The sequence below is a fragment of the Portunus trituberculatus genome, chromosome 11, assembly GCF_017591435.1.
Source record: "Portunus trituberculatus isolate SZX2019 chromosome 11, ASM1759143v1, whole genome shotgun sequence".
NCBI classification, from domain to species: domain Eukaryota; kingdom Metazoa; phylum Arthropoda; class Malacostraca; order Decapoda; family Portunidae; genus Portunus; species Portunus trituberculatus.
The window spans coordinates 814900-831028 of record NC_059265.1 but is presented as its reverse complement, the minus strand read 5'-3'; the positions used below and the strand labels follow the sequence as shown (position 1 = coordinate 831028).

At 42.4% G+C, this 16129-nt stretch overlaps 2 long non-coding RNA genes across 6 annotated transcripts; both read right to left on the bottom strand.

The window, feature by feature from the left end:
- Window positions 1-705: 705 nt before the first annotated feature.
- Window positions 706-10162, bottom strand: LOC123502322. 5 transcript variants are annotated; one of them, XR_006673934.1, is made up of 5 exons: window positions 10148-10162; window positions 9701-9923; window positions 9380-9563; window positions 2090-2165; window positions 706-746 (listed from the first exon to the last, which is right to left on the bottom strand). It is a non-coding gene; the product is annotated as an uncharacterized LOC123502322 (long non-coding RNA). The 5 variants fall into 5 exon arrangements; XR_006673936.1 differs by lacking the exon at window positions 706-746 and adding an exon at window positions 1843-1857; XR_006673938.1 differs by lacking the exon at window positions 2090-2165 and having other exon boundaries at window positions 709-746.
- Window positions 10163-10292: 130 nt separating this feature from the next.
- LOC123502324 lies at window positions 10293-13923 on the bottom strand. Its single transcript, XR_006673940.1, has 5 exons — window positions 13895-13923; window positions 13125-13282; window positions 11010-11164; window positions 10696-10847; window positions 10293-10329 (listed from the first exon to the last, which is right to left on the bottom strand). It is a non-coding gene; the product is annotated as an uncharacterized LOC123502324 (long non-coding RNA).
- Window positions 13924-16129: the final 2206 nt, after the last annotated feature.

The following is a 16129-nucleotide window of genomic DNA, read 5'->3' as shown; positions in this document are numbered from 1 at the left end:
CACGTCCACCTCATTCTGCCTGTCGTCACCTGGGAACGAAGCGGGTAATCAATAATGGACACTTGTTATAAGGGCCCATTGACACTGAGCTAGCCTGTTGATGGCCTCAAAACATACTGAAAAATCCTTGTATAGACCTAATTCACTCTTACACACACCCACCAAAACACACACACCCAAACCTGCTTAAAAACTCAATAACATCCCAAAACACACTAAAAAAACACAGAACAGGTTAAAATACCTCCAAACACACAAAACTCACTAGAAACACCCAATATTTACTGAAATAACCACCCACACACCCAAAAGACCACTAACACACACCCTCACCATTATAAGACTCAAATAAACCCAAACCCCACTCAGAACACCAACTAACCCCTAAAAGTTGTCCCAAACCACACTCAACATATGCTAATACTCACACACACCTAAATCCACACACTTAATACGTAAAATATATGTAAAAGATCTAACACACACTGAAAATACACGAAATGAACCCCAAACATACTTATAACACTCCAAACATCCTGCAACACTAATGAACAAGCTTAAAACAAAGCAAATCTATCCCAAAACCAATAGTATGCATTATAAACAACGTTAGGATTAAAAGGACACTTACCTAAATATTACACCTTGGCTCCTTCTCCTATTCCTTCTTATTTCTCATTTTTCTTCATCCTCTCCATTGTTTCTCCGTCTTCTTCCTCCTATTCCTTCCATCTACACGTCTGAGCCTAGAAACACATCAAAATGTTAAATATTAGACAAAATATTCAGGAAATGGAGGGTGACTTAAGTATTGTAGCTTTGCTGCTGCTCCTCTTCCTCCTCCATTTCTCCTTTCTTTCTCCTTATTCCTTTATTTCTCCTTTCTTCCTCCTCCTGCTACAATTATCTACACACCTGAACCTCGAAACACGGGAAAACACGTAGAAATCACTAGATATTAGGCAAAATATTGACGAACTGCGGATTTGGAAAAGCGGCGCCAGCCTGGGGCTATGCTGGTCATCAGAAAGAGAACGGAAAGGGGGGACTCGGCTAAATTACGTAAATCATTTGATTTCAAAAATGACTTTTAGAAAAAACGAAGCCACGGCCAAATGCTTGTTATTTTATGACGTGATAAATACTTAAACTAATTTTGAAAATATCAAAATATCTCCAGCTTAACTGGTTTTTAAAAAAGGTCTAAATTAAGTACGTTAAAAGTACAAAAACATTTTAACCCATAAATCTCTTAAAACGTCCTGTAAAGTCAAGCCATTTTCACTTGGCTAGTATTTTATCACACTTCTGGGAGTCTGAGCTATCTTTTAGGGCATTCTACAGCGAGTTAGACCGAGAAGCAGAAACGTGAGCAAATAAAATAATGAAAAATAAGAGCTTTTTACAACAGCCCCAAACACCATTTCAAAGTCCACATATTTCACTCATTAGATTGATTTCACACTTAAAAGAGGACAGGCACTCTTTTGCTACCATAAAGGCCCACTTATACCTTGAAATGAAAAGCTCAAAACTCCAAGTGGGAAATTTTGAGCGTTAAAAGCCTTTAACATACGCCATAAAACACCACTAAACGCCACATATTTACCCAGCACAGGCGCGGAACACACTTCAAACACGACGAAACATTTATAGAAACCATAAAACATACCATGGAAGCGCAATATTACCGTCAGGAAATATTCGAAAAAAGTATTTGACCCAGCAGGCTGACGATAGGAGGGTGATGGCGTGGGTAGGGTGATGGCTAGGGGACCGCCGGGGAGGCGTCCCGGAGAAAACCCCGGGAACAGTGGCGGCAGGACATCCATATATAGTCTTTATCATCTCACCAAACTAAAATTAAGCCACAGAGAGAAATTTTGACTAGATTATACGAAATGTTAGACTGGTGGCTGCATTCTGACATGTTTGTCCTATGGTAAATGAAGGAAACAAATATGAGAGGGTAATACAGACGCCTTGCTCTTTTGATGGTCCTTATACCATTACTTTAAAATATTTGCGTACTGTTTTCACTCTCATATGTAAAGAAAACCTAACCTTAACTGAATAGCCTTATAAATACCTTTAATAGACGAAGATTAGGCAGTGTGGAGTGTTGGGGTGAAGGCTTGCTGCTGGTGGTTGGTGCTTCTTGAAAACTGTCGGTAATATAGCAACACTTCACTTTATTTGTGTGTGTGTGTGTGTGTGTGTGTGTGTGTGTGTGTGTGTGTGTGTGTGTGTGTGTGTGGGTGTGGGTGTGGGTCATGGGTCAGTATAGCCCACCGCCACAACTGTGTTCACCACCACCACCGCTAAAAGACTACTGCCGTAGCAAAAGGTTGTCTGTGAAGACAGGACGCATGTATATATGTTTATGATAACTATCTGTTACTAAATCTCTTATTAATGAGACGCTATGCTTATACAAATACCACATGTCGATTTATTGGTTATTGTGACATCTTCCTCTTCGTTATCGTGTCCAGCTTTTGTTATTTGTCAAAGCAGGAAATATTAAATTGTATCTTGTTGTACAGCGAGTGTTGGCAACTCCGCGAGGCAATAAACAAAGTGCTTAAAAGGCAGACTGTACTATTTTTCTCATTCTCTATTTCTACCGCCTGATATACGAGTATTTCTTACAATAAACCAAGGTGACAGGATACTAAGTAGAGCAATATAGACTTTTTCTATCTACATACACATCTATATTATTATTTATATACGAATTCATTGACTCATCTATCTGCCTGCCTATCCATCTATCTGTTTGTTTGTCCAACTGTCCATTTCCGTATCTATCAACCCATCAAATTACCCGCTTATCCATCTATCTTCACACAAGCATATAAATACCACCACCGCCACTACCACCACCACCACCACCACCACAACCACTGCCAGTTCCCGCATCTGCCCATTCAGTCAGTTAGCCAAATAGTCAGTCAGCCAGATAGTCAGTCATTTAGTTAGTAGTTTTTCATTTAATCAGTCAGTCAGTCAGTCAGTCAGTCCAAATATCAGTCAGTCAGTGAATCTATTAGTTAGACAGGCAATCTATCCATCAATCCGTCAATCTTTCAGCCAGTCAATCAATCAATATTCACGATGCAAAACAAGCAAACACACCACCAATAGTTACCACCACAATCACCACCAACACCACCAATACACAGCACACTGACATCATCACCACGAACACTTTCTAAAGGTGTGTACACACTTACTGAATTTCCACGCATCGTTTCATCGTTGCGTATCACACTGTGATACAATATCATGCAACAGGGTATTGTACCCATTTTTGCCTATCCGCGTGGTGTATCATCGTTGAGTGATGCAACAGTGTCATTCAGTTTCTTCCTGACAGTAGCCATGAGTGCAAATGTGCAGTTGTCTGTGGCCACACACAACTGATTTTGAGTTTGTCTGCAATTGGGGTCAAAATTGCAAAAAATATTCATGCCCGTCCACGACAACACTGAACATGCAACGCGACGATCCCACGCTCCTCGTCCACACACACACACACACACACACACACACACACACACACACACACACACACACACACGAAGGTTGGTGAGTTGTGTATCATTCCTTTGAGTTAACGCCAAAAGACCGAAAATGACGGATCGAACCCGTTACGTAACTTTGTGTCATATTTTGACACGCAACGGTGAAGCACTACCCTGTCAACACTGCTACGCAACGGTGATCCGATACGTGGAAATGCAACAAGTGTGTACACGCCTTAATTAAAACACAAACAATATTCATACACAGTGTTAAACCCGCAACCCCGACCGCCGCCCCTCCACCGCTCGTCTGGTCCCACGGCACGCAGGGTGGCCAGCCAGACAGCCGAGGTGACTCTGGGCGGCGGACTAACCTTCTTTCAAGACGTGTTTGTGTCCGTGGTGGAGGACAGGATTCAGGCAGGAGAGTGAGAGGGTGCGTGAGTGAGTGAGTAAGTGAGTGAGTGAACAAGTGAGTGAGAGAGAGGACAGGAAAGAATAGAAGAAAGAGGAAAAATAAGAATATCTTATCAGAGCACATTTTCTCTCCCTCTACCCCCACCCGAGGTCTCGTGTCTGGTGATGAAATGGACGTCTGGTCAATGGTGGTGGTGGTGGTGGTCAGTTGCCAAATGAAAATATTCTACGTCACCAGCTCCACCTTGAAAAGTCGCTAAATCATTATTGTATATGCTACAAATGTGCCTAGACGAAGTAAGTGGCGTGACTAACACATGGGCTAATCAGTACAAGGCCCCCTTGACTCTAACACCCGCATTACACCAGAGCCCGCCATTACTACGTCCTGCAAAAACTCTCCAGGACGTGCTGAGGACGAGCATGGACGCGGCAAGGACCGGCTTGGACGCAGTGAGGACCGCGAGGACGGCATGGACGTGGAGGAGTTTTGATACTGCTCAAAATTTACGTAGAGAGAGCGTAGAAGACTGAGGATGTGTAATGGATCATTTGCTGACCTAGTGCATACCGGCTTGACGTATTACTGACGCAGCGATAACTTGGTTGACGCATTACTGACGCAGCAAGGATTTGGTTAATTGGGTGGCGGGAACAGGGAGGAGCTACACCTGCTCATGAGTTATTACCGCTCTCACTTTGGCTCCTGAGCATCATGAGTCAACAACTGCACCAGATGGTCCTGCTCCATGGACAACTGGCTGTGGTGGATACTGATGTTGCTGCTGTTGTGCTGGCTAAGAGAAGACGGAGAAAAAGAAGACGAAAAGACAGAACATGCTGGGTCAGAGAATGGTTGAATGTAGAAAGCAGTCTCCAGTTTGGTCATTACCACAGACTGATGGAAAGTTTGAAGTTAATTTGGGCAGCATGACGTTATGAGGATAATGAATATAATGATGTAAGAGCTGGAGAACCACTGATGAGAGAAGAGAGACGAGGAGAGGAGAAGAGACGAGAAATGACATACACACAAAAAGCTATGGGTGGCGTCAACAGCTCCACACCCACTCCCGGACACCTCTGTCCCGCCCATGCATGCTCACGGCCAGGCTTCCCCAGTCAGCCCATACGCCTCCGCAGCCGCCTTCACTATATAATGAAGTGACTCAAGACACACAGATCCACGTTTTCCGGAGATAACTGACGTCTGGCAGGAGAGAGAGAGAGAGAGAGAGAGAGAGAGAGAGAGAGAGAGAGAGAGAGAGAGAGAGAGAGAGAGAGAGAGATAAGTGTCAGGTGGCGGCGTGTCAGGTGGCGGCGTGTACTGTTACAAAGAGTGTCTCCATCTTGTCGTGGTGATTGATGCACTACATAAAACAGAGTTCAGTGTAATTATCTTCCAGCAGTCCACCTCGCCATGCCCTCTTGTGTTTCTTGTTAAAGCAACCACCACCCTCCCCACGCATTATAACTACCATACGCCTAATTAACTACCTTATCTACCCTCCACCAGCTAACTGTCCACATGTGACTTCTTCAATGCACGACGCATCTTCCTATTACAGCCTGTCCACCCCGTCACTGTCCCATCACCGTCCCATCACTAATGACACTGTGGCACCATTAATTAACTACCCTTCACTATCCAGTCACTCCCACACGTCACGTCATCCCTTCAGTGCATTATAATACAGCTTTCTATTAAATTATCCGCCCCATTACCGTCCCATCACTGTCTCATCATGTTTGTTACCTCCACTCTATTAATAGACTCACCCTTTCACTGAGCAGGTGGAGCTGGTGGACTAGGTGGGGCAAGTGGGGCGGTCACCGTGTTCCCAGGTCTCGTGTCTGGTGAGGAAAAGGACGTCTGGTCACTGGCGGCGGCGGCGGTGGTGGTGGTGGTGGGGAGTTGCCTAATGGAAATATTCTACGTCACCAGATCCACCTTGAAAAGCCGCAAAAAGATCGCTAAATCATTGTTGTACATGCTACAAATGTTCCTAGACGAAGTATTTGGCTTGACTAACACAAAGGCTAATCAGTATAGGGCCCCGTTGACCGTTTATCCCTCCGAGTGACGCAGAGCAAACCTGTTTCGGGAGTCTCGATCGCCACCCTCTAATCACTCGCCTTTTAAATCCAATTGATGTTTAATTGATTGATTGATAAGTTTATTGTTGTAGCAGTGTATACACCATCGAAATGTTGTCCATTTCCCTATGAATGAACCTATCAAATTACCAGCTTATCTATCTATCTATCTACACACAAGCATGTAAATATCTTCTCCAGCACCGCCAACACCCACACCTGCCCACCTTCGCCATCATGAACGGGAGTGTGTCAGTTTACACATTACTACTAGTATTTCCATGCAACTATATTGTGGCATCATATCACCTCAGACGCTCTAGCGCCATGCAACAAATTGTTGATTAATTTCGCTTCACTTGCAAACCAGATATTGTTTTGCATCTCTTTCAACTGATAGAAAAACAAGTCGATACATTATGCATTTTATTATATCAAGAGATATTGTGTTGCCATTAGAAATATATAGGAGTATCATTTACAAGATATCGTCATATCAGTAGGTATGAAAAATAAATACAAGTAACAAAAACTGCACCACGTTACAAGACACTGGCCAGACACTTAAATTAAGTATTGCATTGAAAGACTCACAAAACATCATCTTGGGAAACACGTAACAATACCTTTGTGCTTCACAACAGGAATGATGAGTGATGAGCAGAGGAATCGTGACCCAAGAGGTTACCTTCCTCTCTTGGTCTACACTCCTGTTTTAAATACTATATACATATGTACCCGTACACTCCTATTACAATGCTATGCATAACTTCTAAATATTACCGTTTTCTGCTGGTGTAGATAAGGCATTGCAAAAACCATACCCGCTACATATCTACAACTGTCTACAAATTCTACAAATTTATCAACCCAATCTACAAATGGTCAATGAAATACACTACACCAGTGATGAAGATCTGTGGCCAACCTTCAGAACTTCATTGGTACGTCTCCAATTATCACCCTTTTCTTCTCCTCTTCCTTTTTCCTCCTCTTGTTCCTTTGGCAACACCGGCAGTAGTAGCAGTCTGGTGTCCGTTGTATGTCATGCACGCTCTCCAAAAACTTGCCTCACTTCTTTCTCGTTAGTAGTACTGAATCCTGGAACAAGAGATGGAATAATATTGAAATGGCGTCCTCCTCAATGCCTGTTGTCTTGTAGTACAGAGGGTTGAGGAATGGATTGTGGATGATGTAACGATAAGTATGGTATATTAAGGAGAGCCAAGGTGGATCGGGTTTGCGTGGGTGGCTCTGTAGGCCTAAGGAGGAAAACTGCCGTACCAAACGCATAATTAATACGAGCGGAGGAACTTTATGAGTAGGGATTTTGGAATGTTGTGCATGGTAGAAATATTAGTGTTAGCATGAAGTGTACTACACCATGTATAAGGAGGAATAGAGTAAGGAAGGCAGGGTATTTAACATTGCGTGAATTGGCACGCGGGGCAGTAGATTTGAGTGGGGGGCAGGAAAGGACGCGATCTCGGATGAAGGGAGTGAGTGGCACTCTCTACTCGGACATTGGTGGGGTGTGGACGCGTCACGGTGAGCGAGGGTCTCTGATCAGGTGGGTAATGTGATCAGGGCAGCGGAGTTTTCGTGGTAATATAATCGAGGGTGTCATTATGTGGAGTTAAGTGGTGTATTCAAGTGGGGAGAGAGTGTTGAGGGTGCCTCTCGTGTTTCTCTGTTATTGGTTCAGAGTGCCGCGTCACTTTCATCGTTTTTTGTTCGAATGTACTTTACTTTATTTGATATATATGTAAAATTGACTTGGAAGAGAGTTTTCCTTCAATGAAAATCCCAGCCCGTGTGGTACAATGATAACACGTCGACGAATGATGAGTGATGAGCAGAGGACTTGTGTCCCGAGTTTTTTTTTTTTCATGTAGGAAGAGCGCCAGCCAAGGGCAAGAAACAAAGAAAAGATAAAAAAAAAGGCCCACTTGAGTGCTGACTCTCTAAAAAGTGGAAAAGCGTCAGATAAAACAAGGGAGGAAATGCCTCGATATCTCTCTCTTCAAAGAAGACAAGTCGCAGGAATTCAGAAATACAGATGCAGGTAGGGAGTTCCAGATTTTACCAATTAAAAGGATGAATGATTGAGAGTACTGGTTAACTCTTGCGTTGGTAAGTTGGACACAATAGGGATGAGAAGAAAGCCTTGTAAAGCGAGGCCGCAGGACGAGGGGGAGGCATGAAGATAGCAAGATCTGTAGAACAGTTAGCATGAAAATAACGATAAAAGAGAAGGAGATTCAACATTTCGGCGGTGAAAAGAGGCTGAAGATAGTTAGTCAGAGAAGGGGAGTTGATGAGACGAAAAGCTTTTAATTCCACCCTATCTAGTAAAACTTTGTAACTGAAACCCCCCAAACATGCGAAGAGTTCTCCATACACGTGCAGATAAGGCTCTTATACAGAGTAAGCAATTGAGGAAGAGAAACTGGCGGAGATGCCTCAGAACGCGCAACTTTAAAGAAGCTGTTTTTAGCAAGAGATGAGATGTGAAGTTTCCAGTTAAGATTATGAGTAAAGGACAGACCAAGGATATTCATTGTGGAAGAGGGAGACAGTTGAGTGTCACTGAAGAAGAGGAGGATACCTTTCTGAAAGGTTGTATCGAGTTGATAGATCGAGGAATTGAGTTTTTGAGGCATTGAAAACTATAAGATTTTCTCTGCCCCAATCGGAAATCTTAGAAAGATCAGAAGTCAGGCGTTCTTTGGCGTCCCTGCGTGATCATTTGACTTCCTGACGGATTGGTCGTCTCTGAAAGGACGTGGAAAGATGTAGGGTGGTATCATCAGCGTAGGAGTAGATAGGACAAGTTTGGTTAATTAATGAATAATAGAAAGAGAGAGGGTGACAAGACAGAACCCTGAGGAACTCCATTATTAATAAATTTAGAAGAATAGTGGCCGTCTACCACAACAGCAATAGAACAGTCAGAAAGGAAACTTAAGATAAAGTTGCAGATAAAAGTATAGAAGCCGTAAGAGGGTAGTTTGGAAATCAAAGCTTTATGCCAACCTCTATCAAAAGCCTTTGATATGTCTAACACTAGAGCAAAACTTTCACCGAAATCTCTAAAAGAAGTTACTTTCCTCTCTTGGTCTACACTCTCCTCTTTTAAATTCTCTATGCATATGTACACGGTATATTCCTATCACAACTTCTACATATCACGGTTTTCTGCTGGTGTACATAAGGCATGGCAAAAAACCTTACCCACTTCACATCTACAACTGTCTACAAAATCTGCAAATTTATCCACCTAATATACAAATGATCAATGAAATACACTACACCAGTAATGAAGATTTGTGGCCAACCTGCAGAACTTCATTGGTACGTCTCCAAGAATCACTCTCTTGTTCCTCATCTTCTTCCTCCTCCTCCTCTGCCTCCTCTTGTTCCTTTGGCTACACCGGCAGTAGCAGTCTGTTGTCTGTTGTACGTCTTGCACGCTCACTCCAAACACTTCCCTCACTTCTTTGGCGTTAGTAGTGCTGATTCCTGGAACAATAGACAGAACAACATTGAAATGGCGTCAACATTATTAAGTCCTGAAAAATAAATAACAAGAAAGTACAAAACCTTTTAAAATGAGACACGAGGAGATAAAAGGGTAATGTACAAACCACAATACTCACATCATGGTCACTCAACACTTTATTCTGGGCTTGCTTCAGTGTTGTCATACAACTGTGGGAAGAATGTAATGCTGTCCCGTTCAATAGTGCATGCAGCCGCTCACTCCCTCCTCTTGTCCTCCTGTCCTACCTGTTGTCTTGTGGTACACTGGTTGGGTTGGGGAAGCTTGCGTGGATGATAACACGTCGACGTATCTTCAGAAACTTGACAAACATCTGTACACTTAAAATGATGCAGGTGAGATTAAAAAAAAAAAGTATGAAGTATGAGTCAGCTAACTTTATAGTAATGGAATATTCTCAGTGTGTCAAGAACAATTTAGAATTGTTTAAAGTTTGGAAGAATTTCACCCACTGCTTAATTACGCCATCTTTGCCACAGCACAGCCACAACACAACCAGAGCAAGAACCCACAGTATAAAGAAGTAAAAAACTATTTGACTTACCCCAACAGCTAGGCAAAGAACCCCAAGGGAGCCCAGCACAACACCCACCACGGTGCCAGCTTGGGGAGTTGACACTTCAATGACCGCCTTCTCATGACCGTTACTGCTGCTGGGCGGATCGAATACTGCTGAGGGATGGTCCACAGGAGAAGATCTGGGCGACTCCACGCACTCGTCAATGTCTGAGGGTGGAGAATTACGCTCTCAGAAACACAGATTTACTACAACTTAACGATAGATTTACACGCATTCCAGGAACACATTCAACAATACGTTGAGGAAAACTACAAAAATTATATCAGTACTCATGACAAATGCATATGGCAAGATTAAATTATACTTAATCATAAAGAACAACCTATCCATAAATCGCTGATCTTAGTAATACTCGTGAGACAAAATGCATGTTGATGTATGCCAACAATAACAAAAGTACCCTTGAACACCACACTAACTTCTTTAGGCTGCTGCTAAATGAAGAGGTGAAAGACTGACAAGTTTAAGAAGACAGACCATAGAGTGACATTGACAGTTCAGGGAGGCCTCACCTTCATACTTGAACTTTCTGACACGAGTCTGTACACTGCATGGCCGGCACTGGCAGTAGTATGACTCTCGAGTGTTGATGTAAACAGGCTCACACACACCCGATATTCTTCTCCCGGCACTCCTCAATCCCACACAGCTGCACAAACTCATCCTGCCACAAGAAAGGCATTTGCTTCAGTACTGTCAAGTTGTGATTTTGTATTGTACTGTATACAATTTAAGAAAATCTGCAACTTTTATATGAAACAAAGGAGTTCAGGGTATGAGTTAAGCCTTATGTCAGATACTGACAAAAGCAAGGCCTTCTCCTCACCTCTCCGTTACTGCAGCAATCATTGATGCTGTCACATATGCGCTGGTTCGGGATGCAACTGCCAGCACTGTGGGAGAACTGACTGACTGACTGACTGCCAGATTGTTGTTGCTCTTCCGTGCGGGGGTCGTCTGCAGCTCTGCCACTATTGCACTCTGTGAGTGAAATGCTGGATTTGTATTTCAACATCACTATTATTCATGGTTTAGACTATCATAAGGTAAATTTAGATTGACTAGATGGTGTTTTAAGAGAGAGAAACCCTAGCAGTAAGTTACCACAATGCTGTTCATCTTAGCTCTCCGTGTTTCCTTAAATTACAAGTAACCGACAAACAACAAAATTTACACTCCCACACAGACAGTCAAAGGTCCTTATTAATGTTATCTACAATAAGCAAGGTTGCTCAATTTCATCCACCTCTATATACATTGCGAATCGCATTAGATATTTGTCATTATTTTCATCTTAATGTTTTCCGGTTTATGTACTGTGAATTAACCCCACCCACACACAAACCTACCCACTAAATTATCACTTCCAAATTGTCGATCGTGCTTACAAAATACAAAAACAATTGTTCAGTTTACTGTCCATATCAATTTGGAACACTGCCGAACCTGTTATATTGGTCAACAATTTGAAATCATTGAACTTAGCTTTGTCAAATCCCTTGGATACTGCCAACATGAAAACCTCATAGTACCAATAAACGCACTTACAATTCACTACAAGGACACAGTATGCACCAATTCTGACACCACACCACAAAACACACCATACACAACTGACACACACACAAACAACTTAAATCACCCAAAACTAACCCAAAACACCCTGCAACACCTCAAAATATAAAAAGCTCACCCAAAACACATTACAGACACACTAGTTACCAATATCATCCCTAGACACACACACACACACACACACACACACACACACACACACACACACACACATAGTGAACACCAATACACTACACTAGCTAAGCTTGCTCTCGACGCGGCGCCGAAGCCCCCTCACCTCCTGAGGCTAAGGCTTGATTCACACTATCGCTAAGTTCTCGCTTCGTTCTTGCTATGCTCTGGTTCCGCTCTCGCTCTGGTCAAGGTCCTGGTGCATTCACATGTACGGTCTGCTCTCGCTCCGCTATCGGTCCCATACCTTCCTCTCCTTCAACACTAGTGGAAGTCACACCACCAGTGACGGAGGATGAGTGATATAACACCCACTCAGGGGTGTATTGCTACTAGGCCAGGTTATCGAGACTCGTTCTTTCTTTTGGTGTTTTACTTGTCCCATGTGAACACGAACGTGCGTGCGAACGGCATTAGCAACATATTCACCATCTCAAACAGAATTAAAAAAAAAAAATAAATAAATAAAATCATTAACAAGTACATAACAAACAAATAGACGAGTAGCTAACTAATATTACATGAGGAAAAACAAAACAAAAAACACAAAATACAAAATACAGTTACACTCCTATGCTTTCACAAACACAACAAGCACTCTTACCAATCTCTGGCGTTCATGTGGTGTAAAGAATGGTCCCTGGTATATATCCAAACTGGTATAAAGGGATATGCAGCTGCTTCACCACCGACAGACTGCCGGCTTTACCTCCTCCTTGCCCTAGCTACCCTCGGTCCACCGCTGGTGGCAATACACTTGTCCTATTTAAGGAGTTCACACTCGTTATCCCTAAGCAGTTCACACTCGTTACTCCTAAGCAGTTCATACTCGTTACTCCTAAGCAGTTACAAGCCATACAGATGTCACTGTAAGCCTAGCCCCACGTCACCTCATCAAACAGAGCAGGTCAGAATATATGCAAGAAGGGACAGGCGTGAGAACCTGCTGACGTAACGCGTCGTCAAAGAACGGTAGTAGGTAGTAGTAGTAGTAACAGTAGTAGTAGTAGTAGTAGAAGAAGAAGAAGAAGAAGAAGAAGAAGAAGAAGAAGGAGAGAGAGAGAGAGAGAGAGAGAGAGAGAGAGAGAGAGAGAGAGAGAGAGAGAGAGAGAGAGAGAGAGAGAGAGAGAGAGAGAGAGAGAGCAAACAAATCTTAACAGAAAACAAGAACAACAACAACAAAACCACAACTTACTTTACTCCTATATCCAGGGCAGAACACGGAGATACAGGCTTGCCCGAATTTTGTGAACAGCGGCGGGCAGTCAGCGTGGTGCAAGGTGTGGGTAACCTGCGCCGTGAATTGACCGCCCACAGCCTCCGCCACGTCCACCTCATTCTGCTTGACGTCACCTGGAAACGAAGCGGGTAATCAATAATGGACAGTTGTTATAAGGGCCCATTGACACTGAGCTAGCCTGTTGATGGCCTCAAAACATACTGAAAAATCCTCGTATAGACCTAATTCACTCTTACACACACCCACCAAAAACCACACACACCCAAACCTGCTTAAAAAACTCAATAACATCCCAAAACACACTAAAAAAAACCATGGAACAGCTTAAAATACCTCCAAACACACAAAACTCACTAGAAACACCCAATATTTACTGAAATAACCACCCCACACACCCAAAAGACCACTAACACACACCCTCACCATGTATAAGACTCAAATAAACCCAAACCCCACTCAGAACACCAACTAACCCCTAAAAGTTGTCCCAAACCACACTCAACATATGCTAATACTCACACACACTAAATCCACACACTTAGGATACGTAAAATATATGTAAAAGATCTAACACACACTGAAAATACACGAAATGAACCCCTAAACATACTTATAACACTCCAAACATCCTGCAACACTAATGAACAAGCTTAAAACAAAGCAAATCTATCCCAAAAACCAATAGTATGCATTATAAACAACGTTAGGATTAAAAGGACACTTACCTAAATATTACACCTTGGCTCCTTCTCCTATTCCTTCTATTTCTCATTTCTTCTTCGTCCTCTCCATTGTTTCTCCGTCTTCTTCCTCCTATTGCTTCCATCTACACGTCTGAGCCTAGAAAGACATCAAAATGTTAGATATTAGACAAAATATTTAGGAAATGGAGGGTGACTTAAGTATTGTAGCTTTGCTGCTGCTCCTCTTCCTCCTCCATTTCTCCTTTCTTTCTCCTATATTCCTTTATTTCTCCTTTCTTCCTCCTCCTGCTACAATTATCTACACACCTGAACCTCGAAACACGAAAACACGTAGAAATCACTAGATATTAGGCAAAATATCGACGAACTGCGGATTTGGAAAAGCGGCGCCAGCCTGGGGCTATGCTGGTCATCGGAAAGAGAACGGAAAGGGGGACTCGGCTAAATTACGTAAATCATTTGATTTCAAAATGACTTTTAGAAAAAACGAAGCCACGGCCAAATGCTTGTTATTTTATGACGTGATAAATACTTAAACTAATTTTGAAAATATCAAAATATCTCCAGCTTAACTGGTTTTTAAAAAAGGTCTAAATTAAGTACGTTAAAAGTACAAAAACATTTTAACCCATAAATCTCTTAAAACGTCCTGTAAAGTCAAGCCATTTTCACTTGGCTAGTATTTTATCACACTTCTGGGACTCTGAGCTATCTTTTAGGGCATTCTACAGCGAGTTAGACCGAGAAGCAGAAACGTGAGCAAATAAAATAATGAAAAATAAGAGCTTTTTACAACAGCCCCAAACACCATTTCAAAGTCCACATATTTCACTCATTAGATTGATTTCACACTTAAAAGAGGACAGGCACTCTTTTGCTACCATAAAGGCCCACTTATACCTTGAAATGAAAAAGCTCAAAACTCCAAGTGGGAAATTTTGAGCGTTAAAAGCCTTTAACATACGCCATAAAACACCACTAAACGCCACATATTTACCCAGCACAGGCGCGGAACACACTTCAAACACGACGAAACATTTATAGAAACCATAAAACATACCATGGAAGCGCAATATTACCGTCAGGAAATATTCGAAAAAAGTATTTGACCCAGCAGGCTGACGATAGAAGGGTGATGGCGTGGGTAGGGTGATGGCTAGGGGACCGCCGGGGAGGCGTCCCGGAGAAAACCCCGGGAACAGTGGCGGCAGGACATCCATATATAGTCTTTATCATCTCACCAAACTAAAATTAAGCCACAGAGAGAAATTTTGACTAGATTATATGAAATGTTAGACTGGTGGCTGCATTCTGACACATGTTTGGCCTATGGTAAATGAAGGAAACAAATATGAGAGGGTAATACAGACGCCTTGCTCTTTTTGATGGTCCTTATACCATTACTTTAAAATATTTGCGTACTGGTTTCACTCTCATATGTAAAGAAAACCTAACCTTAACTGAATAGCCTTATAAATACCTTTAATAGACGAAGATTAGGCAGTGTGGAGTGTTGGGGTGAAGGCTTGCTGCTGGTGGTTGGTGCTTCTTGAAAACTGTCGGTAATATAGCAACACTTCACTTTATTTGGGTGTGTGTGTGTGTCTGTGGGTGTGGGTGTGTGTGTGTGCGTCTATGGGTGTGGGTGTGGGTGTGCATGGGTCAGTATAGCCCACCGCCACAACTGTGTTCACCACCACCACCGCTAAAAGCCTACTGCCGTAGCAAAATGTTTCTGTGAAGACAGGACGCATGTATATATGTTTATGATAACTATCTGTTACTAAATCTCTTATTAATGAGACGCTATGCTTATACAAATACCACATGTCGATTTATTGGTTATTGTGACATCTTCCTCTTCGTTATCGTGTCCAGCTTTTGTTATTTGTCAAAGAAGGAAATATTAAATTGTATCTTGTTGTACAGCGAGTGTTGGCAACTCCGCGAGGCAATAAACAAGGTGCTTAAAAGGCAGACTGTACTATTTTCTCATTCTCTATTTCTACCGCCTGATATACGAGTATTTCTGACAATAAACCAGGGTGACAGGATACTAAGTAGAGCAATATAGACTTTTTCTATCTACATACACATCTATATTATTATTTATATACGAATTCATTGACTCATCTATCTGCCTGCCTATCCATCTATCTGTTTGTTTGTCCAACTGTCCATTTCCATATCTATCAACCCATCAAATTACCCGCTTATCCATCTATCTTCACACAAGCATATAAATACCACCACCGC